Here is a 27,923-nt window from a genome sequence, read left to right as displayed (position 1 = left end):
GAGGACGAAGAAGAGAAACATGGAAGGCATTTGGTATACGTAGGTGAGAAGGTAAACCCAGCTTACAGACCACAGGATTTAGGACTTGTAGCACAGGGTAAGGACCGATGAATCTTGGAGCAAACTTCATGGTGGGCACCTTCAACCGGAGATTACGTGTGGACAGCCATACCCTGTCACCAACCTTGTATTGAGGAGCGGCTCGCCGTTTCTTATCTGCAAAGAACTTGTACCGGACTGAAACCTTCTTAAGATTAGCATGAATCTTACTCCAAATTTGTCCGAAGTGTTGTAGAGTGGACGTTACAGCTGGAACCTCTTCTATCGGAAGGCTTGGTAATTCCGGAACACGTGGATGGAACCCATAGTTGACGAAGAATGGAGATTCACCAGCGGAAGAATGAAACGAATGGTTATGGGCAAACTCCGCCCATGGTAACAACTCCACCCAGTTGTCCTGTGAAGGGGAGAGATAAAGACGAAGGAAAGTCTCTAGATCTTGATTGACTCGTTCCGTTTGTCCATTCGTTTGGGGATGATAAGCGGAAGAAAACTCAAGTTTAATCTGTAAAGTTGAGCAGAGGGCTTTCCAAAACCTTGCGGTGAACTGTACCCCACGATCAGAGACTATTTCCTGTGGCAACCCATGCAACCGAAAATGTTCTTGGATGAATAGTAGAGCTAGTTTCGGAGCTGTCGGTAGACCAGTCAATGGAACGAAGTGTGCCATCTTCGAAAAACGGTCGACGATCACCCAGACGGTGTTGCAACCCTTGGAACAGGGCAAGTCAGTGATGAAGTCCATGGAAATGTGAGTCCAGGGTCTCACAGGAATAGGCAAAGGACGAAGCAACCCAGCAGGAGGCAGGCGAGGAGATTTATGTTGTGTACACTGTGGACAAGAATTAACTTAATCCTGTACATCCTTCCTCATGGTGTTCCACCAGTAAGACCATTGCAGAAACTTGTACATCTTCTGGGCACCGGGATGACCGGAAAACTTGGAGTTATGGGCCCACTGTAATATTCTTGGCCGGAATCTAGCAGGTACAGACATTCTTCCAGGGGGAGGAGCTGGAGTAGTTAAAGCAGCGGAGACAGAAACTGGATTTAGGATTAAACTCCGCTCAAAAGATTCATCCTCGTCTGTGGAAACTTGTGAACGGGACAGCGCATCCGCTTTAATATTGAGAGTCCCGGCCCGGTACTTGATAACAAGAAAATCGAGTCTAGAAAAGTGCCCATCTCGCTTGGCGAGGATTCAAGCATTGTGCGGATTTGATGTACAACAAATTTTTGTGATCCGTGTAAATGGTAAACACATGTTTAGCCCCTTCTAAGAGGTATCTCCACTCTTCCAAGGCAGATTTAATTGCCAAAAGTTCCTGGTCTCCAATAGTGTAATTTCGTTCGGCCGGAGAGAATTTACGAGAGTGGAAGCCACACGGATGTAATTTCTTATCAGAGGAGTACTGAGAGAGAACGGCCCCAACCCCGACTGAAGATGCGTCAACCTCTAGGAAGAAAGGTTCATCGAAATTTGGTTGTTGGAGAACTGGAGCGGACATGAAAGCTAACTTCAAGTGGGAAAAGGCCTCAATGGCTTCGGGAGGCCACAAACTCGGATTAGAGCCCTTTCTCGTCAAGGCAGTAATGGGCGCAACAATGGTGGAGAAACCTCTAACGAATTTCCTGTAGTAATTCGCAAAGCCCAGGAATCTTTGTATTGCTTTTAAAGAGAGAGGCTGAGTCCAGTCACGAATGGCAGAGAACTTTTCTGGATCCATGCGAAGCTCCCTCCCCGAGATGATATAACCGAGGAACGGAATTGATGTTACTTCAAAGGTACATTTGGAAAGCTTAGCATAGAGATGATTCTCTCGTAAACGGTGGAGCACTTCTTTGACTTGAGTCCTGTGTTCAACAAGATCTTTGGAAAAAATCAGTATGTCGTCCAAATATACCACAACACTCTGATATAACATGTCTCGGAAGATTTAGTTGGCGAATTCCTGGAAAACAGCAGGAGCATTACTAAGACCGAACGGCATCACCAGGTATTCGTAATGCCCATCCCGGGTATTGAAGGCAGTCTTCCATTCATCCCCTTCTCGGATGCGTATAAGATTATAAGCTCCCCTCAAGTTGAGTTTGGAGAAAACGCGGGCGCCGCGAACCCTATCAAATAACTCTGTGATTAGTGGCAAGGGGTATTTATTTTTGATAGTGATATCGTTTAAGCCGCGGTAGTCGATACATGGTCTCAACCCCCCGTCCTTCTTTTTCACGAAAAAGAAGCCCGCTCCAGCAGGGGAGGAAGAGGGACGAATAAATCCCTTGAGCAGATTGGACTTAATATATTCCGACATAGCTTGAGTCTCGGGAAGTGACAGGGGATATGTGCGACCACGAGGTGGCGTCTTCCCTGGGACAAGGTCAATAGTCTCCCAAGGCCTATGAGGTGGTAACAGATCAGCTGCTTGTTCCGAAAACACATCCTTGTACCCTTGATACGCCTCCGGAATATGCTCTTCATCCGTCTTAGAAGAGACACGGAGCGGACAAACGGGAGTGAGACAGTTAGCGTGACAAAAGGAACTCCAAGACAGAATTTGAGAAGACTTCCAGTCAATGTGGGGATTATGAATTTTCAGCCAAGGCATTCCAAGGACCAGATCGTGATGCATTTCTGGAATCACCAAGAGTTCCAGACTTTCTTGATGTAGAGCCCCGACCTGCAGCTTAACTGGCTCCGTGCGCCACATTATGAGACCCTTGGAAATTATAGTACCGTTGATAGCCATCAACGAAATAGGCCGCTCGATAGGCCGTAACTTTAAATCCATGCTTTGGACACAGGAGGAAGAATCGAAGTTCCCCGCAGCTCCGGAATCCAACAGGGCTTCACAAGGCTTGGAGGCTGAATCGGTGACTAAAGTTACAGGAAGCAAACAGTCCAAAATTGGAGAAGATTTTGTCGTAACCCCCAGCTCGACTCCTCCGGAACAAGCTAGGCCTGCCTGTTTCCCGGACGGAATTTACAAAACTTGAGGAAATGATCTGCGGCTCCACAGTAAAGGCAAAGTTTACCCTCACGACGACGCTGTCGTTCTTCCGGAGACAGTCGGGATCGGTTAATTTGCATGGGCTCGTCCGAGCTAGGCATAGCCACCGGTCTAGGAGTAGGATTCCGGAACCTGGAACGATCTGAACGGCTACATTCTCTTCCACGCTCCTGCATCCGAAGATCCACCTTGACGCAAAGGGAAATCAACTCTTCTAATGGATCCGGCAGATCCCTTGTGACCAACTCATCTTTCAGCCGGTCGGAGAGACCGTTCCAGAAGGCAGCTCTCAGAGCGTCATTATTCCAGAGCAATTCAGAGGCAATGGTCTGGAAATGAACCACGTACTGACCCACGGGACGGGAGCCCTGACGAACACGGAGCAAGTCGGAAGAAGCAGTGGTCATCCTGCCGGGCTCGTCGAAGATTCTTCGAAAGGACGTGATGAAGTTGGTGTAGTTGGAAACCACGGGATCAGATAGTTCCCACAATGGAGACACCCAATTCAACGCTGACCCTTCAAGCAGGGAAATGATATACGCTACCTTAGAGCGATCCATAGGGAAGTTATGAGAGAGCAGCTCGAAGTGCACCTCGCACTGATTTAAAAAAACCACGGCAATTCTTTGGGTTCCCATTATAGCGGGAAGGAGTAGGAAGCTGAAGACGTGACCTGGTACCGGCCGGAGGTTGGACATTACTGGAAACAGCAACTGGAGCAGTTACGGGAGCTGGAGCCGGAATTGCGGAGGCTAAGGATGCTTGAATTTTATCCAATCGGCCGGACAGTTCCTGGAGATATTGCATCACCTGACCCTGTGTCGCCTCTTGAGACTGAACTCGGGAAGCCAAACTTTGGATGGCGCTTGACTCTGTGTTTCCGATTCCCCGGGTCCATGTGGCCTGAGTATACTATCACTGACCTGGTTTGGAAGTGTTGTGGACTCGGGGTTTCTTCCGGTGACCGGGAAGAGGAACCGCTACTGGGTCGCAGTAGAGATGGCCGGATGTAGGTCTTCCTCATACAGGATTAGGACGGTAGGCAGGAGGCACAGGTGAATGCTTGAAGGTCTCCTGAAAGGCAAGACTTGTAAAGGTGCTGATGAATTGGTGGAGAATACCAAAAGCTTACTGTGAGCGATGTTGGCGTGCTGGAGGCACTGAGGTGCTAGAGGCACCGAAATGCTAGAGGTACTGAGGTGTTTGAAGGCGCTGAGGCGCTTAGAGACGTTGAGATGCTTGGAGGCACGGTGGTGCTGGAGGCACAGAGGTGCTGGAGGCACGGAGGTGCTAAGTGCTGAGGCACGGAGGTGCTGAGTCACGGAGGTGCTGAGGCACGGAGACACTGGAGGCACGGAGGTGCTGAGTGCTGGGGCACGGAGGTGCTGAGGCACGGAGATGCTGAGGCACGGAGGTGCTGAGGCACGGAAATGCTGAGGCATGGAGGTGCTGAGGCACGGAGACACTGGAGGCACGGGGGTGATGAGGCACGGAGGTGCTGAGTGCTGGGGCACGGAGATGCTGAGGCACGGAGGTGCTGAGTGCTGAGGCACGGAGGTGCTGGGAAGCACGGAGATGCTGAGGCACGGAGGTGCTGGGAAGCACGGAGATGCTGAGGCACGGAGAAACGGGAGCTCTGGAGATCACCACCACAGTCGCAGCAACGATGATACTCAGGCGCCGGAGCACTGCCCGGCGTCTGAATTTGAACTTCCCGCCAGGGCCTGATTGGTGGAGGTACCGATGACGTCACCCGCACCTCCCGTGGACGTCGAGCGCACACGCTGGCCGGACGGAGCGCTGGATATTCACACCTTGATAAAGACCCCAGTGTAGGGGAAGAAACGCGTCGGTGGAGGAGGAGGCGATCCGATCTGGGACTTACAGGAATATTGCTGGAAGCTCTGACGATCCGTGAGGAGACATACCGTGTGATCCCATGTTCTGAGCGTATTTTGAACTGTTTAAAACTCAGTTCAATTTGATCTGGTAATTACCCGCTGTTAAACAAGCCTACCTCCTTGTAAAGGAACTTTTATGCCTTACATTGTATTTTTGTGATTCATCATAGAATCAGTTCAATTGTTGTTTGTCTATTTTGTGTTAATTAAAACAGTGTTACACTATATTCCTTCCATTTTTTCTCTTTGCATATCTTGTATACCCTAAACGAAAAGGGTTAATGCCCCATATGGCCCTTACCAGAAATTCTCCTGAATGTCCGCCTAGGTCTGTAGAATGTAATCTGCAAAAGTACTTGTTCTGCATTTCGCAACACACACCCATATACAGTCCATTAATAATAAACCAACGATCTCCAAGTAGAGCTTTGTGGTTTCTCAACAGCCTTTGTGTGATATATACACTGTGCCAATGTTGATGAATGACTGTGTTCTTATTAAACACACATAACGACAGCTGTCCTGATATGTTGCAGACTATCCATTGGATCGTTGCAGTTTGGACATTCCATGGAAGATCTTTTAGATCATCAGTAAAAACTTTGAAATTTATTTACTGGCCCCAGTAATTTCCATCTCTCCCATATCTGTAATAATAAATTAATTTCCCCAGAAATCAACACATTTTATCCTCTTAAGTAAATTAATTTCCTAAGAATTGGGTTCACCTTGCTACAGCTAGGAGTGGGGGCTATTGTTCTTATTTTCCATGGATATACTAAATCCAAGCTCTTTCTATTGTTTGTGTGTGTTCAAGATGTGCAGGTTCTATTCTTTGACAGGGCATAGTGCTAACAGCCAAAATGCTACTTCTGCGTTGCGGTATATCAGAGACACAGGGTCTGAATCTGAGTCAGACACAGAGACAATTTTCTTAAAACTGAGACTCCCATGTGCATTTACGTCTCAGTGCACACCATCAGTGCACCATTGGAACTTGTATGGCCTCCTGTGTGAGTGACTGTACATCTTTGGGTGCAACCGCTTTTAGCGACATGCCCACATCCTCCTAGCTACTCCCCTGTTACCTCGCAGGAACGCCCAACTCAAAAACCCCGTGCCCTGCGGGTGTGTGGTATAGAATATCTACACTTTTTAGATAGACAGTCATTAGGTCAACCCCATATGTTTAACATGCATTAGGTTGACTGGGTCCAAAGGTCAACAGGTAAAAGACAGACAGTGGGTAAGCTCGACAGGTAGAAAGGTTGATAGGGTCAAAAGGTCAACATGACAATGGGCTACACAAAAAAGGACGACACAAGTTTATTTGTAAGATTTTTTTGGTGTTATTTTGTAAGTTTACACATTTCTAAGCACAACCAGTGGAAATGTGTACCCTCGCTGTCTCGCTTCACTCGCCACGCTTCAGGCAAGGTGCCTCGCTCCGCACGCCACAGGTTACTATTCCCAGTCATAGTCCACGTGGATAGTACATCCAGCAAAAGTTGGAAAAACATGATAAAAAACCCACCAAAAAAGTGTCAACCGTTTGTGTGTCAACCATTATCATTTTGACTGTGTGAACCTTGTGTACCTGTTAACCTTAAGCACCGTCTACCTTTTACCTATCAACCTTTTCACAATGTCAAACTTGTGCACCTGTCGACATAATGCATGTCAATTTTATGGGAGTAGCCCTAATGGGGGGTGTCTGATGAGGGGGTGGGGTCTGTGGAGGGGGGCGGGATCCCTCCTCATAGGGCCTGATTGTAAGCAGTTGCAGCCTTCCTTGCGTCTTTTGCTACAGTTGTGTCTGAGACCGGGGGCGGATGGGGAACTATAAGTGGCCCTGTAAAACTTTCTAGTAGTGACCCGACATGGGCAGCACAGGAGGTATAATATACCGTGTAGCCATGGCAGTATCACTAGATGGCAGGGTTCCTGTACTGCAGAGATGGAAGAACAGAATGAATGGGGACAATGCAGTGTACTGAGTGTGGTGGTCCGCCTGTCATGTGGGGAGTGGGGCAACACACAGACACGTCAGCCTACCAGGAATCTTCCTGGTGATCCCTATGGCCAATCAGTCCCTGCAGTGTCGATCTACTGTATTTACCGGAACCCTGTACTGCATCCAAATTTATGCTGCCTCTCTGTGCGCAGACAACTGAAATGCATGCACAGTGCGACTTGGATTTGGACGCATGTGCTGTACAAAAACCATTGTTTAACTGCACTCATCCCGCACCGCATCCACCTCTGAATTAGGCCACAGTGCCGTATCAAACTTGTGCTCTGTCTTAAGCAATTTGTTTACTTCCCTGGCCGACTTCACTGACTGAGCCTAAGTTTCCATTCTGCTGCTGGAAGCGCCCTCTCATGATCCTGAACAATCATTCAGACGGAGACTCAACTATGTTTGTCTCTAACTACACATAATAACTGGGGAAAACAAATGTTACTCACGTCTGAAGCGGACAAACTGCCAAAAATGAGTAAAATGTGTGATACTTTCCAGTTTCAGACTTTTTCAAGTCTAGCGCATGAAACCACGTCCGCATTGTAGGCTGACAGCAATGTGTGTTTGTTTTATGTCTAATTAGAATCTAATTTTGTTTTCCTGTGTTCTCAAAGCAGAAAGGTGATATTATATGTGCTGCCATAGTCGGGGCCTCTATATGAAATTTTGGGTGTATGTAAATAGTAAAAGAATAACAAACTCAAGGGGCAGATGCATTAAGCCTGGAGACGGCATAAGGAAGTGATAAACCAGTGATAAGTGCAATCAGTCAATCAGCTTCTAACGGTTAATTTACATATTGGAGCTGATTGGCTAGTGCGTTTATCACCTTGCACTTATCACTGGTTTATCACTTCCTTATGCCTTCTCCATGATAATACATTTGCTCCTATGTGTGTACAGGCTTGAGGATGTAGCAGAGTTACTGTACACACCAGCAGATGCCTTACAGCTACGAATAGCCCAGTTACTTAACCAGTGGAGTAGTTTTATTGAAGGTGAAGCAGGTACAGCCGTACTCACTGTTATACACACTGGTAGATGGAGCGGAGTGTCAGACAGCTCATTAGCCAGTGAGTGTATGTAGGTACCTGATAGCGGTGTTATATACTTGAACATTGGTTATATTGCAATTAAACACAGGTCTTACTGGAACTAAATGGAAGACTACTGTCTCCCACTTTGGCACTCTTACACAGTTCCAAGATGGCTCCCCACATGCTCAGTAGTAGCCTTGGTACAGGGAATGAAGTTTGCCTGGAGGAGTAGCAACATGGAGTCTGCGCAGTAGTGTACTCCACTTTCCACAAGCTCCATATGAACAAATAAAAGCAACTACTTGACCACAACATGATAAATAGGAAAAAATTACGTCTGTCCAAAAGATGTCAACTGTTCCTGAATTTAACATCCAGTACTATATTACTAGGAAGCTAAGATTCAATTAAAGGTTTATATTTTGTTTACCTACAGTAGTACTCACTCATCACAGCTCTACCATGCTACCATGCAAAGCAGCGGAGAGAGTAGGACAACAATCCCAGCATGTAGGACAAATGTTAGGAATGGCCAACGAAAAAGTTAACAATCGATGGTGCCACGGCAGGACTAGCTGGCAAGCTGACACATACCGCAGGGGGCGTGCAGGGTCGCAGACACATGCCGCAGGAGAGGGGGGCGGCGGCGCTGGCTGTTTAGGTTGCTGCGGCTATAACATGCCAACGGGGTACGGGGAAGGGGGGGGGGGGGGGAGGCGGGGTCTGGGCGGAGGTGTTACAGCCCAGGGAAAAATGATCACTTTTTCAAATAGCTGTCTTCTCAAAAGACCTGTTTTTCATAAAAAAATAATAATTGTGAGATGATGCAGTGATAATAAAAATCTAAAAATTCTCATTGCACAATATTTTTGATGATGTACATACCCCTTAACATGCAATTGAGTAGCATTATTTTAATATTCAGAAGGTATATATTAAGGTGAAATGCTGATACAAAAATCCATGGAATAAAGCTCAGCTATCAAAAATAAGAATTTACTTACCGATAATTCTATTTCTCGTAGTCCGTAGTGGATGCTGGGAACTCCGTAAGGACCATGGGGAATAGCGGCTCCGCAGGAGACTGGGCACAAAAGTAAAAGCTTTAGGACTACCTGGTGTGCACTGGCTCCTCCCCCTATGACCCTCCTCCAAGCCTCAGTTAGGATACTGTGCCCGGACGAGCGTACACAATAAGGAAGGATTTTGAATCCCGGGTAAGACTCATACCAGCCACACCAATCACACCGTACAACCTGTGATCTGAACCCAGTTAACAGCATGATAACAGAGGAGCCTCTGAAAAGATGGCTCACAACAATAATAACCCGATTTTTGTAACAATAACTATGTACAAGTATTGCAGACAATCCACACTTGGGATGGGCGCCCAGCATCCACTACGGACTACGAGAAATAGAATTATCGGTAAGTAAATTCTTATTTTCTCTGACGTCCTAGTGGATGCTGGGAACTCCGTAAGGACCATGGGGATTATACCAAAGCTCCCAAACGGGCGGGAGAGTGCGGATGACTCTGCAGCACCGAATGAGAGAACTCCAGGTCCTCCTCAGCCAGGGTATCAAATTTGTAGAATTTAGCAAACGTGTTTGCCCCTGACCAAGTAGCTGCTCGGCAAAGTTGTAAAGCCGAGACCCCTCGGGCAGCCGCCCAAGATGAGCCCTCTTTCCTTGTGGAATGGGCTTTTACAGATTTTGGCTGTGGCAGGCCTGCCACAGAATGTGCAAGCTGAATTGTACTACAAATCCAACGAGCAATAGTCTGCTTAGAAGCAGGAGCACCCAGCTTGTTGGGTGCATACAGGATAAACAGCGAGTCAGATTTTCTGACTCCAGCCGTCCTGGAAACATATATTTTCAGGGCCCTGACTACGTCCAGCAACTTGGAGTCCTCCAAGTCCCTAGTAGCCGCAGGTACCACAATAGGCTGGTTCAAGTGAAACGCTGAAACCACCTTAGGGAGAAATTGAGGACGAGTCCTCAATTCTGCCCTGTCCGTATGAAAAATTAGGTAAGGGCTTTTATAGGATAAAGCTGACAATTCTGAGACACGCCTGGCTGAAGCCAGGGCTAACAGCATTACCACTTTCCATGTGAGATATTTTAAGTCCACAGTGGTGAGTGGTTCAAACCAATGTGATTTTAGGAACCCCAAAACTACATTGAGATCCCAAGGTGCCACTGGAGGCACAAAAGGAGGCTGTATATGCAGTACCCCCTTGACAAACGTCTGAACTTAAGGAACTGAAGCCAGTTCTTTCTGGAAGAAAATCGACAGGGCCGAAATTTGAACCTTAATGGACCCTAATTTTAGGCCCATAGACAGTCCTGTTTGCAGGAAATGCAGGAAACGACCCAGTTGAAATTCCTCTTTAGGGGCCTTCCTGGCCTCACACCACGCAACATATTTACGCCAAATACGGTGATAATGTTGCACGGTTACATCCTTCCTGGCTTTGATCAGGGTAGGGATGACTTCATCCGGAATGCCTTTTTCCTTCAGGATCCGGCGTTCAACCGCCATGCCGTCAAACGCAGCCGCGGTAAGTCTTGGAACAGACAGGGTCCCTGCTGGAGCAGGTCCTTTCTTAGAGGTAGAGGCCACGGGTCCTCTGTGAGCATCTCTTGAAGTTCCGGGTACCAAGTCCTTCTTGGCCAATCCGGAGCCACGAGTATAGTCCTTACTCCTCTCCTTCTTATGATTCTCAGTACCTTGGGTATGAGAGGCAGAGGAGGGAACACATACACTGACTGGTACACCCACGGTGTTACCAGAGCGTCCACAGCTATTGCCTGAGGGTCCCTTGACCTGGCGCAATATCGGTCTAGTTTTTTGTTGAGGCGGGACGCCATCATGTCCACCTTTGGTTTTTCCCAACGGTTCACTATCATGTGGAAGACTTCTGGGTGAAGTCCCCACTCCCCCGGGTGGAGGTCGTGTCTGCTGAGGAAGTCTGCTTCCCAGTTGTCCACTCCCGGAATGAACACTGCTGACAGTGCTATCACATGATTTTCCGCCCAGCGAAGAATCCTTGCAACTTCTGCCATTGCCCTCCTGCTTCTTGTGCCGCCCTGTCTGTTTACGTGGGCGACTGCCGTGATGTTGTCCGACTGGATCAACACCGGCTGACCCTGAAGCAGAGGCCTTGCTTGACTTAGGGCATTGCAAATGGCCCTTAGTTCCAGGATATTTATGTGAAATGACGTTTCCATGCTTGACCACAAGCCCTGGAAATTTCTTCCCTGTGTGACTGCTCCCCAGCCTCTCAGGCTGGCATCCGTGGTCACCAGGACCCAGTCCTGAATGCCGAATCTGCGGCCCTCTAGAAGATGAGCACTCTGCAACCACCACAGGAGAGACACCCTTGTCCTTGGAGACAGGGTTATCCGCTGATGCATCTGAAGATGCGATCCGGACCATTTGTCCAGCAGATCCCACTGAAAAGTTCTTGCGTGGAATCTGCCGAATGGAATCGCTTCGTAAGAAGCCACCATTTTTCCCAGGACCCTTGTGCATTGATGCACTGACACTTGGCCTGGTTTTAGGAGGTTCCTGACTAGCTCGGATAACTCCCTGGCTTTCTCCTCCGGGAGAAACACCTTTTCTGGACTGTGTCCAGAATCATCCCTAGGAACAGCAGACGTGTCGTCGGAATCAGCTGCGATTTTGGAATATTTAGAATCCACCCGTGCTGTCGTAGTACTACTTGAGATAGTGCTACTCCGACCTCTAACTGTTCCCTGGACCTTGCCCTTATCAGGAGATCGTCCAAGTAAGGGATAATTAAGACGCCTTTTCTTCGAAGAAGAATCATCATTTCGGCCATTACCTTGGTAAAGACCCGGGGTGCCGTGGACAATCCAAACGGCAGCGTCTGAAACTGATAGTGACAGTTCTGTACCACAAACCTGAGGTACCCTTGGTGAGAAGGGCAAATTGGGACATGGAGGTAAGCATCCTTGATGTCCAGAGACACCATATAGTCCCCTTCTTCCAGGTTCGCTATCACTGCTCTGAGTGACTCCATCTTGAATTTGAACCTTTTTATGTAAGTGTTCAAGGATTTCAGATTTAAAATAGGTCTCACCGAGCCGTCCGGCTTCGGTACCACAAACAGCGTGGAATAATACCCCTTTCCCTGTTGTAGGAGGGGTACCTTGATTATCACCTGCTGGGAATACAGCTTGTGAATGGCTTCCAATACCGCCTCCCTGTCGGAGGGAGACGTTGGTAAAGCAGACTTCAGGAACCGGCGAGGGGGAGACGTCTCGAATTCCAATTTGTACTCCTGAGATACTACCTGCAGGATCCAGGGGTCCACTTGCGAGTGAGCCCACTGCGCGCTGAAATTCTTGAGACGACCCCCCACCGTACCTGAGTCCGCTTGTAAGGCCCCAGCGTCATGCTGAGGACTTGGCAGAAGCGGGGGAGGGCTTCTGTTCCTGGGAAGAGGCTGCCTGCTGCAGTCTTTTTCCCCTTCCTCTGCCCCGGGGCAGATATGAGTGGCCTTTTGCCCGCTTGCCCTTATGGGGACGAAAGGACTGAGCCTGAAAAGACGGTGTCTTTTTTTGCTGAGAGGTGACCTGGGGTAAAAAGGTGGATTTCCCAGCCGTTGCCGTGGCCACCAGGTCCGATAGACCGACCCCAAATAACTCCTCCCCTTTATACGGTGACAATGCTAAATTCCTTTGTCGTATAAACAACCCTTTATGAAGCTAAGAACACTGTACGCTGTTTACTTAAGAAGTACCGTAATGGTACGCTAGTTGCGTAACGATCGCTCAGCCGTAGGCGAGACGCTCAGGCGTCACGTTCGCTCACGGCCCAGGGATCACAGGACACGTTATTGGTTATGTCTAGGGGAAAGATTCGCTGTAACGTAGCGTACGCTAGAGACCACGAGGAGGTCACCAGCGATGCAGACGCTCACAACACTATACCTTTATGTTAAAACCTTATACCAATGAAATACACTGAATACCTTAATGTGAGTACAGGGTGTAAGTGCAACCTTGTGTAACCTGACTATCTACAAAGCTGCTTGAGCGTCACCGACGCTCAAGTGAACACTTAACGCTATAGTAAATACACTGATACTGGTTTAGGTTTCCAAAGCCTATTAACTGTATTATATCTAATATACTTGTAAAAGGGGATAACAGTACATATGATACGCTACAATATAACAGAGACCTCCTAACCACAGAACTAAACAATAAATACAATAAGACAATACTACGCTGACCTAAATGAAATACAATACAATACTATAATACTATAAGGTATTTAAGAGAAAAGAGGAGAGAGAGAGACGGAGAGAGAGAGAGAGAGAGAGATTGGCTCGCAGAAAGACAATGATTATGGAGAGAACTTACGCACAAAGGGTATGATCGCCAGCGCCTCGATATCCAGCTCCCGATTATCAGCAGATAACCGTTGATGAGAGAGTGAGAGCTGGATGTGGTCGGCCTGCCTATTTATGCTCCACACACAATGCAATCTCCTGGTCCTACAATCCCATTGTCCATTGGCCGAAGGAATTCGGCCCTGCATCATAACAAAAGGTCATAGGGTGATTCATACAGGTGGGCTGTGACGATTTCCAACAGCTCAGGTGGGTGGGAAACTGGGTTTCCCGCCGCATACCTGAGTATGTGTAAATCATAGAAATGGACATAAACTTCTTATGTCCATAACTATTCGCACGAGCGATTAATACGCTCCAAACCAACACCGGAATATTGCTATTTAAATACTCTTCCGATGGGTACCAAACACTGCAGTATGATTCCTGTTAGACCCTTCGTACGATGCAAAGAGGGATTCCTCAGCTCTGGGACATTGTACTTTAACCAAACTTACAGAAACTATCAAAGGGATCATGATCTATAAACTACATTAATTGTGAACATTTGTAACTAATGAGTCGCACGCTACGATCACATAAACTCTACCGTAAATGCGCATACTGCGCGTGCGAGTGCACGCTATTGCGGGTATGCGCTTCCACGGGAGACCGTACGCATGCGCAGCACGGACCAGTGTGCGGTGCAAATATGGCAACGTGCATTGAGACATTTTTCTGACTTTGACAGTCCACCCTTTGGCAGTCAATAATAACTGCCACAAAACATTTAAGGAGAAAAATGTAAGTCAGGGGTTAATTGATTTCCATGGTTGGGTAGGGGAGGAGAGAGGAGAAGGTGTGAAGAGGGTATGACCTAGTGAGAAAGCAGAAGCATGTGTGTATGAGTCCATGTTTGGAGGGTCATGTATCATCGTGCCGTACGTGTGGTAGATCAAGCTTCGAGGTATTGCGAAGTATACATTTGAATTCCTTCTTATCCTGTGGTACAGGTCTGTGGATGGGCTGTCAAACTTTACCGAGCTCATTTCGGCTGTAGTTGTAACAAAATGGGGATGCACATTTTAGTTGATGATACATGAATGGGGGAGGTATGTGGTTGCTGATATCTGTGCCTGAATTCCCTATCGTCTATGTGTGTCATTACCTGAGGGTTGTAGAGATGAAGGTAAAGAACACTTATGGAAAATGCAATGGTATTCTATGTCAGGGAAATGTACATTCGTCGATTGAGGTCTTGATTGGTGTCGGTTGATTGGAGTCTTCTTCTTTGTGCTTTTGCTCATAAATCGTGAGTAAAGCAAACAACGTCCATGGATTTACAAAAATGTTGGGCTAGCGTGATTTTAAAGTTCCTAGGGAAACTGGGGTACCCATGGCATTGTCCATCAAAGTCTTGTATATCAGGTCGTCTGCTCTTCTTCTTTCCATCTTTCCGTTGTCGGCCCCTTGGCTCATCAAATCCTTCGTCTACGTGGGTCTTTGTACCTCGGAGGAAAACATAGAAATGGGTGAAAGACGGACCGTATACTCATTACATCATTACGTCATGGTTTCTAGCATTGGGTCATAAATCAAATCCAGGTTAATTACAGTTTCCTCACTCCTCAAGCTCATCACTTTCGTACTTTGTTTACACCTCATCAAAGCCTGCCCGCATCTAAATATCAATCCAAACGATATAACGACACCCAAAATACACAGTAGAAACTTTCCAACATCCATTATGACTCCTTGAGCCCACTCTCCCAAACCGGAGAACCAATTTCGCGGGTTCAACCATGACACCCAACCAGTCAGCTCATTACCTACAGCAGCAAGGGTGAGATTGTGTTTTCGACGAAATTCCCACTTTAATTGCAGAATATCATCCATCTTTTGGTCTATGACCTCTACCGGATCCTCGGTGCTATTGGTGATATACGTGCAACACTTTATGCCGTACTGTGTTGCCAATGTAACACAATATCCGCCTGTTACTGCTGTAAGATAATTAAGAACCATCCTATGCTGAACTAGTTCTGTTTTGTAAGCTTGAAGTTCTCTTCCAGTGTATCTAAACGTGTCATCATACATTTCAGTGATATTATCTAACAAATTGGCGAGTGCGGAAATGTATCTATAATTCATCACTCCTCGAGCGGTACGAGTGAAATCTAACGCTACCAGAACCTGAATCCCGGTGGATTCATGGATAAGATCAGAGGCCGGATGCTCTAACCTTTCTGACAGTTGTCTTTTAACTCGGTGTTCGTAATGAGTGTGAGTATAAGGAGTTTGGGCACCACGGTGTATGTCCTTCATTTTGTCATGTGTTACAGTCATCACTTCAGGCAATACTTTTCCAATATAACACAATCCTTCAGAGTTTGGGGCAAGCCACTTGTACGCCTTTCTCCCGCATATGAAATATGCATCATCGGGGAGAACATATGGGACGGAGAAGGACATGACCATGTTACAAACCTTCCAGGTGAAATCTCCTGACCCTAATTCTTCCATCTGCCTAATGCACGTATCGGTTTGTACGATATGTGCACAGTATCCTGGTGATACCTCTCCAACTCTAGTAATCCTATTTCCTAAGGTATATCGATACCGGAAAGATTTTCCTCTACTGGCTATGTGGCGTACGAGCTCTGTATCTGTAGGCATTCTATCTGCTCTGTGTGAAAAGGTCATGGTAAGGTTGCTCCATGACACTTCCCAATTTCCCGGTTTTCTGGGATTGGAGATGTTAAAACATATGAGGGACCTATCCACATGGTATTGGTGGAGCTTCAAACTAGGAGGGCTGGAGATGTTACCTCCGGTCCACCGGTCTCCCACCACTTAGCTCAAGTACCTCCCCTAACGTTAAAGGAAATGGTACTAGCCCTGATTTACTGTGACCCTGAGGTACTTGAGAGCATACCCAACAATCTGTTTGGTTTAACACGCTACCCACTAAGGAGTGATAGTCACTCAATGGATGCCGGTCTATATGGATATTAAAACTAGATTGGCATTTCTTTATGCATCCATCTTCAACCAGATTATCACAGAGCCTACAGATACAATTTTCCTCAGCTAACAATCCATCACAATTTCTTCTATCGGATCGTTTTCTGATACTCGCCTTTGCTTGTTGGATTGGTTGATCTTGGAAAACTACGCCTCCATCATCATAATCGGAACCCATTCCAGAACCTCTCTCGACCTCTATGGTACTCTCGCCGGAATAGACTGCTCTGGTCAACATTATGGTCAACATCAAAATCCGGATCACAGTCTCTTGGGGCAAGTCCATCTTTGAGGAGGAAATGGAGAAGATTGAGAAGGGGGAAACAGAAATTTTAAGGGAGAGGGGATGGGAAGTGGAGAAAAACAATAAAAGGGAGAGGGGAGTCGACAACTGCTTCCTCGTCTTCAAGGCTCAGGTGCCGCCTCAGTCCTCCTGGAACAGACACTCCAGTGATACAACCTCTACCGTCTGTTCCTTATCACGGGACTTCTCTGGATCAGCAACCTTCTTGCAGTGGGATGAATGGACCCAAGTCTCTCTCTCAGCAACCTTCAATGCTGTGGTGCTAGTCAATAAGACCTGGTATGGTCCTTCCCATCTATCAATAAGACAACCTGAGCGTAGAAAATTTCGTATCATTACATAATCCCCAGGTTCAATGTCATGACAATTACTATCTGGTAAATCAGGAATCACCAATTTCAGATTATCATTTTGATTCCTCAACTGCTTACTCATATTAATCAAGTACTTTACAGTTACTTCATTGTTACATTTCAAATCATCCTGAGGGTTAATCATGACATGCGGTTGTCGACCAAACAAGATTTCAAAAGGGGACAGATTAAGAGGGGACCTGGGAGTGGTTCTGATGCTATACAAAACAATGGGTAAAGCTTCTGGCCACGTCAATCCTGTCTCTGCCATTACTTTACTCAATTTATTTTTAATAGTGCTGTTCACTCTTTCGACCTTCGCACTCGCCTGTGGACGGTACGGAGTGTGCAGCTTGCTATCAATTCCCATCAACTTACACATTCCTTGGAAGATATCACCTGTAAAATGGGTACCCCTATCGCTTTCAATGATTCTAGGGATACCATATCTACATACAAATTCCTGCACAATTTTCTTAGCTGTAAACATAGCGGTATTTGTAGCTGCTGGAAAAGCTTCGACCCAATTTGAGAAAACATCTATACAGACAAGTACATACTTTAAATTTCTACATGGGGGCAATTGAATGAAGTCAATTTGTATTACTTGGAAAGGGCCGCCGGCAGGTGGGATATGGGATGGTTCTGTAGGTATTGCCTTTCCAATATTCTTTCTCAGACAGGTAAGGCATGACATTGCTCTTTTACTAGCATGAGAGGAGAATCCTGGGGCGCACCAGTATGCTCTTACCAATTTGCACATCCCCTCCTTGCCTAGATGAGTCAGCCCGTGAGCTGCTTCAGCCAGACACGGAAGGTATGCCCTGGGGGCCACTGGTTTACCATGTCCATCCGTCCAGAGCCCTGAGGACTCCTGGCCATATCCCTTTGCTTTCCAGACTGCTCTCTCCTGAGTGGAACACAAATTCTGCATCTCACACAACTTCTGTGTGTTGATGGTATTAAATATCATCAACTGTGTGGCGTCTGTCTGTATGGGGGTAGCAGCTGCAAGCTTTGCGGCTTCGTCTGCTCGGCTGTTACCAAGGGATACTGGGTCTTGGCTATATGTATGTGCTTTACATTTGATAACAGCCACTCTGTCGGGTTCCTGTATCGCTGTTAGAAGCCTTTTTATATGAGCTGCATGCGCTATCGGTGTGCCAGCTGCCGTCATGAAATTTCTGAGCCGCCATAGGGCTCCGAAATCATGGACTACCCCGAACGCGTATCTGGAATCGGTGTAGATATTGTCTGACTTTCCCTTAGCCAATTCACATGCTCTGGTTAGGGCGACCAGTTCAGCAACCTGGGCTGAGTGAGGTGGGCCTAGTGGTTCCGCTTCTATGGTGTCTTGGTCATCTACGACTGCGTATCCAGTACACAAGTCTCCCGAGTCTGACTGTCTGTGACAACTACCGTCCGTGTAGAACGTGAGTTCTGCATCTTCTAGTGGATTGTCACTGATGTCAGGCCTTGCGGTAAAATTTTGGGTCAAATATTCCATACAATCATGTGTATCTTCCTTTGCATTAAATCCTCCTTCCCCATCACTCTCACCTCCCACCCTTTGTGCCTGTCCAGGCACACCTGGGAGAAATGTTGCAGGGTTTAATGCACTGCATCTCCTTATGGTGATGTTTACGGGGGCCATTAATGCCAATTCCCATCTCGTAAACCTTGCTGATGAGACGTGTCTGGTTTGGGCAGAATTCAATAAGGCAGATACCGCATGCGGTGTATGGATTGTGAGGTTGTGGCCTAGCACGACATCTTCGCTTTTTGTCACTAGCAATGCTATCGCTGCAACGCTACGCAAGCATGTGGGGAGGGACCGCGCTACCGTATCTAGCTGAGCGCTGTAGTATGCAACTGGCCTGCTGGCCTCACCGTGTTTTTGTGTTAGTACACCTGCTGCGCACCCAGCACTTTCTGTTCCGTATAGTTCAAAGGGTTTCCCATAGTCTGGCATACCTAGTGCTGGTGCCTGCGTTAGGCACTGTTTGAGTTTCTCAAATGCTGTTTCGGATTCGTCTGTATGCGAAATCTGATCAGGTTTGTTTGAGGAGACCATTTCCTGCAAAGGTAGTGCCAATATGGAAAACCCTGGGATCCAATTACGGCAATACCCACACATTCCTAAAAACGTCCTGATCTGTTGCTGGGTTTGTGGCAGTGTCATGTCTCTAATGGCTTGGATTCTATCAGCGGTCAGGTGTCTCAGTCCTTGTGTTAGACAGTGTCCCAAGTATTTTACCTTAGCTTGGCATAATTGCAACTTGTCTTTGGAGACCTTGTGACCTGTGTCTGAAAGATGAAACAGGAGCTGTTTCGTATCCTTCAGGGAAGCTTCCAGTGAATCTGAACACAGCAGTAAATCATCCACGTACTGTATCAACACTGATCCACTTTCCGGTTGGAAAGACTGTAAACAATCATGCAAAGCCTGAGAAAATATACTTGGACTATCTATGAAACCTTGGGGTAACCGAGTCCACGTGTATTGGACTCCTCTGTATGTGAATGCAAACAAATATTGGCTGTCAGGGTGCAGAGGTACCGAAAAGAAAGCGGAGCAGAGGTCAATAACAGTGAAAAATTTGGCAGTGGGAGGAATTTGCATTAGGATGACAGCTGGATTAGGCACTACGGGGAACTGACTCTCAACTATTTTGTTAATCCCCCTTAGATCCTGCACTAGCCTGTAACCCCTCCCCCCACTCTTTTTAACAGGGAAGATGGGACTATTTGCTGTGCTGGACGTTCTTACTAGAATGCCCTGTTGTAGCAAGCGCTCTATTACGGGAAAAACTCCTAACTCCACCTCTGGCTTCAGAGGATACTGTGGGATTTTTGGAGCTATCCTACCTTCTTTTACTTGTACTACTACTGGAGCTACGTTTGCCATTAATCCAGTGTCCTGTCCATCTTTTGTCCAAAGTGACTCTGGTATCTGAGATGTCATCTCTTCTACCTGGGATGGGTTCCTATTTGTCATAATGGTGTGTGACATTAATTTTGATGGGGAGTCTAACATGTCTCGTACCTCTTGAGCGTGATTCTCAGGTATGTCCAAGAATACACCTTCAGGAGTACAATAAATGACGCAACCCATTTTACATAGTAAGTCTCTACCCAGGAGATTGGTTGGTGCCGATGCAGCCAGCAAAAAGGAATGCTTGGTGTGCAAAGGCCCTATTGTAATCTCGGCTGGTTTGCTAACAGGGTAGTGCTGGACTACTCCTGTTACTCCCATGGCTGGAATTGTCCTACCAGTGGTTCTCATGCCCACTGTCGAATTTATCACTGACTTGGCCGCCCCTGTGTCTACAAGAAAGTTTAAAGTTTTACCAGCTACATTGATTGCAATTTCTGGTTCGTTTCCAAGACTAGCAATCAACTTAACTGGCTGCAGATTACAGGTATGGCCACACCCCTATTGGGTATGCTGACCTCCCTGAATCCCGCTGGCAGCAACTACTTGTGAGGGAGTTAGCTGGGAACTACCAGAGGCATGCCAATCTCTGTTCGGGGGATATCTTTTTGTTTCCCCTGTATGTGGCTCAAAACTCCGCCTCTGTGGACCCTGCTCCCAATGTCGTGTGTTGTGTTGTTGTCTAGGGGGTTGAAAAGACCTTTGTACATTCTTTGTTCTACATTCTCGTGCAAAGTGTCCCGGTCTGTTACAAGAAAAACATGTTATTACACTTGCCTTACCCACAGGATTCGGTGGTACATACGCAGGCTGCCTTGTGGTCAGCGCCTGTATACTTACGGACATCAACTTATCACTTTGCGACTCCCTGTGCCTAGTGATATTTCTGTCGTGATCAATAGCAGCCTCTCTCAAGGTGGACACTGACAGACCTCGCCAACATGGCTGCGTGGTCTGTACCCTAGCTTTTAATGTTTCTTTCAAACCATCCATCAGTACAGATACTGCTACTTCTCGATGGTTTGGGTTGGTCTTAATGTCTTCTATACCAGTGTACTTTGCCATTTCTAATAGTGCCCGGTGAAAATATTCTGTTGCCGTTTCGGACTCCTTTTGCTTAATGGAAAATATTTTATTCCATTTAACAACGGCTGGGAAATACTCTTTTAGCTGTAAATTTATCCTTTTTACATTATCCTTGTTGTACACGTCTGTAAGCGGTACATCTTTATCCAATGCACAATCAGCTAAAAACTGAGTTGCATCAACATTGGAAGGTAAACAAGCTCTTAGCAGTATCTGCCAATCCTTGTTGTTGGGTTCTACCGTGTTACCTAAATCCCTGATGTATTTTTGGCTAGCAACTAAATCCTTCCTGGGGTCAGGAAATTCGGACACTATTGTTCTTAATTCCATTCTGGAAAATGGAGTGTACATGGCAATGTTCCTTATGGGAGTGGCTCCAGAGACATCTGTTTTTCCATTGGGGACTGCTATTACCCTTACAGGAGCAATTCTAACAGCCTCTTCCTGTGTAGATTCTACAGCTTGTTGTGGTACAATTGTTTCAGTGTAGTGCATGGTGCCGTACTTACCCGTTGACACGACCTCACCTATCCCTCCGCTAGGGGCTTTCACTAATCTCGTGGGTGTCGCTGTGCCTACTGTGGTCTCTGCTATGGTGGCTGCAAGAGAGAGAGCTGAAATTGTTGCTGAATCGTCTTCTTGATCACACTCCTGAGGAAGGTTCAAAACAGGGTACATCTTGCACGGGTTAATACTTGCATGAGTTATTTGGTTAACATCATTAACATTTACAGTGTTACTAAGAGTTTGTGTTTTACAACCCAGTGCGTTTCTCTCCGCAATCAACTTTTCTCCTGCAATGTATGGTGGGGGAGGAGCTGTGGCAATCAACTTCCTGACTGCCCCAGATCCTGCCGCCAGAGCCAAACCTCTCTGTATCTCACCTTCCTGGTGCCATAACTGTAAATAATCATGATGCTGAATTCGTCTCTTTGCTGATTTTACGAGACATATCCTCCTCCTTAAATTTTGTAACACTTCTGGACTGAAGCTACCTATTCTTGGGAATTTGTCCCTGTCTTGTACAGTCATTCTCTCCCATTCATCACATAAAGATTCGGTGTGAATTCCATATTTTTCACACATTACATATCGTGCCGACCCAACTGGTCGGTTCACAGAATCAACCTGAACCAGGGTTGATCGCCCCCTACCTGAGCAACTGGCCCCCATAGTCTGCAGGTGTTGCTTAGTCCTCCTTGGATCTCTGTATCAAGGTTTTCAGCAAGCCTTTTCAGACAACCAAATTACTCCACAGTAGGCCGGCGGTGGCGGTTTACCGAGTACCCCACTCACTCGCCCACCTCGACCAATACGACCTGATCACACCGACGTGGTGCTGGCGTACTCGATACAGGGCCCCTATGGAACCTTCAGTTTACTGGAACATATGAGGGTTACCCGCAGGACACTTACTCTTTCCAGTAAAGGTGGGGTTGTTAGATAGTTCCTGAGTGACCAGCGAACTTCTCTTCCCGAAAAAATAAAAAATTACACAAATCACGTCAGAATGTACAAATAGCGTTTGTGACCACTTTACTCTAATGGTATTAGGTCAGATCACTAACTACTGCACACAATTACGTGCGGTCCAATCGTTCAGTACACGAGCACTACTTGTCATGTACTGAAAGATCAATGGAATCGATGTTTCCGGCCGCGATTCCTTCAGCAAGAGCTTATGGCCTATATGGGTTCTGCACCAACACCCCAGGCGTTGTGCCACTGGACTTTTATAGCGGACCTTTTTACCTTATGACCTCCTGGTCTTGTTACCTTATGACCTCCTGGTCTTGTTACCTTATGGTCCGCTATACTCTAATGCTCAAATATTATTTAACCAGGGATGCCTCCCTGGCCACCGTATATGTCACTTACACGTATGTCCCTTGACGAGTACCCGGCTTTCCTTTTGGTTCCACCTTAAAGTTATATAAACTTTTGTATACAAAACACACTCACTCAACACATGTACACTTTGTTTCTATATCTATTTCTGCGCAGAAATTGTCTTCAGGCCAAGAGTGTTACCAATTAGGAGCAGGATCTGTTAAACTAAATTTCAGATTTTTTTCCCAAAATAGATTTGCGTTATTTTCCGCTTCGCGTTATCTACCGCTGTGCGTTAATTATCGCCTTGCGCTAATTATCGCTTTGCGCTAATTCAACTTTTTCGTGACTTGAGCTACGTGAGCGTAACCGGACGCTACGTTGCGTAATGAACGCTGCGTGCGTCTGCCTTTGGATTGCGTACGCTAGTCTTTGTTAGCGACACGTGTACGCAATGCAAAGGATCCACCGTAACACAATATATTTATTTATCAATGTAGGTGATCCCTGATCATCTACCGCAATCCACACTGACTGCCTTGTATCTCAGACAAACCGTGTGTTTGTTCTATACTTTAACTATCACCTCTACTATTAAATAACAGCAAATCTCTTTTTAGCACTTTCTATCAACTATAAAATTTGGCAGACAGGAATAGTGATATACGAAAAAATGAAATACACAAGTGAAAAGAAATGCAGGTATGTATGCGTACGCAAGACAAAAGAAAAATAAAACAGTTTTAAAAAGACACAAGCGTTTTGTTCTTACTTCCGGTTACCGGGTTCCTTCAGCACTCTTTATCTAAGCGAAGCAGACGCTTATCCCGTCAGCAACTGCGAGACAACCTCCCACCCTTTTGCTGGAGGGATAATGTCTGCTGATCTACCTAGTGCAGATGTGAAAAGGACCGGACGAGCCCGCAATTGACAATGCTAAATTCCTTTGTCGTATAAACAACCCTTTATGAAGCTAAGAACACTGTACGCTGTTTACTTAAGAAGTACCGTAATGGTACGCTAGTTGCGTAACGATCGCTCAGCCGTAGGCGAGACGCTCAGGCGTCACGTTCGCTCACGGCCCAGGGATCACAGGACACGTTATTGGTTATGTCTAGGGGAAAGATTCGCTGTAACGTAGCGTACGCTAGAGACCACGAGGAGGTCACCAGCGATGCAGACGCTCACAACACTATACCTTTATGTTAAAACCTTATACCAATGAAATACACTGAATACCTTAATGTGAGTACAGGGTGTAAGTGCAACCTTGTGTAACCTGACTATCTACAAAGCTGCTTGAGCGTCACCGACGCTCAAGTGAACACTTAACGCTATAGTAAATACACTGATACTGGTTTAGGTTTCCAAAGCCTATTAACTGTATTATATCTAATATACTTGTAAAAGGGGATAACAGTACATATGATACGCTACAATATAACAGAGACCTCCTAACCACAGAACTAAACAATAAATACAATAAGACAATACTACGCTGACCTAAATGAAATACAATACAATACTATAATACTATAAGGTATTTAAGAGAAAAGAGGAGAGAGAGAGATGGAGAGAGAGAGAGAGAGAGATTGGCTCGCAGAAAGACAATGATTATGGAGAGAACTTACGCACAAAGGGTATGATCGCCAGCGCCTCGATATCCAGCTCCCGATTATCAGCAGATAACCGTTGATGAGAGAGTGAGAGCTGGATGTGGTCGGCCTGCCTATTTATGCTCCACACACAATGCAATCTCCTGGTCCTACAATCCCATTGTCCATTGGCCGAAGGAATTCGGCCCTGCATCATAACAAAAGGTCATAGGGTGATTCATACAGGTGGGCTGTGACGATTTCCAACAGCTCAGGTGGGTGGGAAACTGGGTTTCCCGCCGCATACCTGAGTATGTGTAAATCATAGAAATGGACATAAACTTCTTATGTCCATAACTATTCGCACGAGCGATTAATACGCTCCAAACCAACACCGGAATATTGCTATTTAAATACTCTTCCGATGGGTACCAAACACTGCAGTATGATTCCTGTTAGACCCTTCGTACGATGCAAAGAGGGATTCCTCAGCTCTGGGACATTGTACTTTAACCAAACTTACAGAAACTATCAAAGGGATCATGATCTATAAACTACATTAATTGTGAACATTTGTAACTAATGAGTCGCACGCTACGATCACATAAACTCTACCGTAAATGCGCATACTGCGCGTGCGAGTGCACGCTATTGCGGGTATGCGCTTCCACGGGAGACCGTACGCATGCGCAGCACGGACCAGTGTGCGGTGCAAATATGGCAACGTGCATTGAGACATTTTTCTGACTTTGACAACGGCAATACTTCCATATGCCGTTTGGAATCCGCATCACCTGACCACTGTCGCGTCCATAACCCTCTTCTGGCAGAAATGGACAGCGCACTTACTCTTGATGCCAGAGTGCAAATATCCCTCTGTGCATCTCGCATATATAGAAATGCATCCTTTAAATGCTCTATAGTCAATAATATACTGTCCCTGTCCAGGGTATCAATATTTTCAGTCAGGGAATCCGACCAAGCCACCCCAGCACTGCACATCCAGGCTGAGGCGATTGCTGGTCGCAGTATAACACCAGTATGTGTGTATATACTTTTTAGGATATTTTCCAGCTTCCTATCAGCTGGCTCCTTGAGGGCGGCCGTATCAGGAGACGGTAACGCCACTTGTTTTGATAAGCGTGTGAGCGCCTTATCTACCCTAGGGGGTGTTTCCCAACGCGCCCTAACCTCTGGCGGGAAAGGGTATAATGCCAATAATTTTTTAGAAATTAGCAGTTTTTTATCGGGGGAAACCCACGCTTCATCACACACCTCATTTAATTCATCTGATTCAGGAAAAACTACGGGTAGTTTTTTCACACCCCACATAATACCCTTTTTTGTGGTACTTGTAGTATCAGAAATGTTCAAAACCTCCTTCATTGCCGTGATCATGTAACGTGTGGCCCTACTGGAAAACACGTTTGTTTCCTCACCGTCGACACTGGAGTCAGTGTCCGTGTCTGGGTCTGTGTCGACCATCTGAGGTAACGGGCGCTTTAGAGCCCCTGACGGTGTTTGAGACGCCTGGACAGGTACTAACTGATTTGCCGGCTGTCTCATGTCGTCAACAGTCTTTTGTAAAGTGCTGACGCTATCACGTAATTCCTTCCATAAGACCATCCAGTCAGGTGTCGACTCCCTAGGGGGTGACATCACTATTACAGGCAATTGCTCCGCCTCCATACCATTTTCCTCCTCATACATGTCGACACAACGTACCGACACACAGCACACACACAGGGAATGCTCTGATAGAGGACAGGACCCCACTAGCCCTTTGGGGAGACAGAGGGAGAGTTTGCCAGCACACACCAGAGCGCTATATATATACAGGGATAACCTTATATAAGTGTTTTTCCCTTATATAGCTGCTGTATTGATTAATCTGCCAAATTAGTGCCCCCCCCTCTCTTGTTTTACCCTGTTTCTGTAGTGCAGGACTGCAGGGGAGAGTCAGGGAGACGTCCTTCCAGCGGAGCTGTGAGGGAAAATGGCGCTTGTGTGCTGAGGAGATAGGCTCCGCCCCCTTCTCGGCGGCCTTTCTCCCGCTTTTTTAAGGAAAAACTGGTTGGGGTTAAATGCATCCATATAGCCCAGGAGCTATATGTGATGTATTTTTCGCCATCTAAGGTGTTTTTATTGCGTCTCAGGGCGCCCCCCCCCAGCGCCCTGCACCCTCAGTGACCGGAGTGTGAAGTGTGCTGAGAGCAATGGCGCACAGCTGCGGTGCTGTGCGCTACCTTATTGAAGACAGGACGTCTTCTGCCGCCGATTTCCCGGACCTCTTCTGTCTTCTGGCTCTGTAAGGGGGCCGGCGGCGCGGCTCTGGGACCCATCCATGGCTGGGCCTGTGATCGTCCCTCTGGAGCTAATGTCCAGTAGCCTAAGAAGCCCAATCCACTCTGCACGCAGGTGAGTTCGCTTCTTCTCCCCTTAGTCCCTCGGTGCAGTGAACCTGTTGCCAGCAGGACTCACTGAAAATAAAAAACCTATACTTAAACTTTTTCACTAAGCAGCTCAGGAGAGCCACCTAGTGTGCACCCTTCTCGTTCGGGCACAAAAATCTAACTGAGGCTTGGAGGAGGGTCATAGGGGGAGGAGCCAGTGCACACCAGGTAGTCCTAAAGCTTTTACTTTTGTGCCCAGTCTCCTGCGGAGCCGCTATTCCCCATGGTCCTTACGGAGTTCCCAGCATCCACTAGGACGTCAGAGAAACTCCAATAACTGCGCAATGAAGCGCCGGATATAGGGCCTAATTCAGACCTTATCACTGTTGTGCGAATTTGCACTGTGGCCGATTATCGATTGACTGCACACGTGAACGGATCGTAGTACGCATGCGTGAGGCCAAACTGCAAAAGAATCCAGCCAATTTTTTGATCGCTAGGCGTACGCAAGTTGATTGACAGGAAGCTGACGTTTGGGGGTAGTAACTGCCCGTTTACTGGGAGTGTCAAGAAAAATGCAGGCGTTTCCAAGGGTATGTGACGTCAGCTCTGGCCCGATCAGCCCGTTTCTTTCACACTGTAGGAGTAGGTTCTGGGCTACGCACAGACTGGAAAAATCATTAGATGGTGAGTGAGTTGCAAACTGATTTGCAGCTGACCGATGTTTGCAAAGCTTTTCGCACGGCGTACGCAGACTTGCACGGGGCAGGTATTCACTCTGTCTGGGCGGTGACTATCTGATCACAAACCTCTGGAAATCCACAGAGGAGCGATTAGGTCTGAATGAGGCCCATAGTCAGTGGGTCATGACCACAGTGGGGATCATGTTCTGGATCACGCTGCTGCTCTGTAAGCAGGGGGAAGTCTCATTGGTTCGGGAGGAGGAACGGCGAGATTTCCCCCGTAGAACAGCAGCCAATATATTTGGGGACATTTTCAAGCCCAGCATAGG

At 46.8% G+C, this 27,923-nt stretch overlaps 1 protein-coding gene across 10 annotated transcripts in view; it reads right to left on the bottom strand.

Moving 5' to 3' along the window:
• Nucleotides 1-27,923, bottom strand: part of SMIM3 (small integral membrane protein 3) — a 134,009-nt gene that overhangs the window by 9,045 nt on the left and 97,041 nt on the right. The window lies entirely within an intron of this gene.

This window comes from Pseudophryne corroboree, chromosome 6 (genome assembly GCF_028390025.1).
Source record: "Pseudophryne corroboree isolate aPseCor3 chromosome 6, aPseCor3.hap2, whole genome shotgun sequence".
In the NCBI taxonomy this organism is placed as follows: Eukaryota; Metazoa; Chordata; class Amphibia; order Anura; family Myobatrachidae; genus Pseudophryne; species Pseudophryne corroboree.
This window is presented reverse-complemented; position numbering and strand designations above follow the sequence as displayed.